The sequence below is a fragment of the Sinocyclocheilus anshuiensis genome, unplaced genomic scaffold (assembly GCF_001515605.1).
Source record: "Sinocyclocheilus anshuiensis isolate Anshui unplaced genomic scaffold, SAMN03320099.WGS_v1.1 scaffold1561, whole genome shotgun sequence".
NCBI classification, from domain to species: Eukaryota; Metazoa; Chordata; class Actinopteri; order Cypriniformes; family Cyprinidae; genus Sinocyclocheilus; species Sinocyclocheilus anshuiensis.
In genome coordinates, this window is record NW_015536630.1 from 289,263 (window position 1) to 289,746 (window position 484).

Consider the following 484-nt stretch of genomic DNA (forward strand, 5'->3'; position numbering starts at 1 on the left):
TCAAGCGTGTGACGGAAATGTTACGCCCCTTACCATATTGTGACGATGCCCTGTCCGGCTGGAGCCATGATTCAAAAACATGAAAAACCATTATAAACGAGGCATTCGTTGCATCCAGTGGGGACATTCATTTTATATATTTGACACTTGGTTGGCTGCATATCTGGAGCCTAATAAAACGGCACATTGGCAACCTGGATTTCTCACACTTTATTAAATAATATATATATATATATATATATATAAATGCAAATAATTATACAACTGTTGATGTGAAACAACTGTTTAGGTTAGTTAACCTAGATGGACAAACGTTTTGATTATTTACAATAGAAAAAGGGGTTTGAGAACTAACATGCATGAGGTCATATGAAATCGCAAATATGAAAACTGTATTACAAAAATGTCAGGGTTTGGGGAGTAAATTAACTGTACACTTCCTTTAAAAAAACAATGGAAACCACACAGTAAATAATCTAACCTA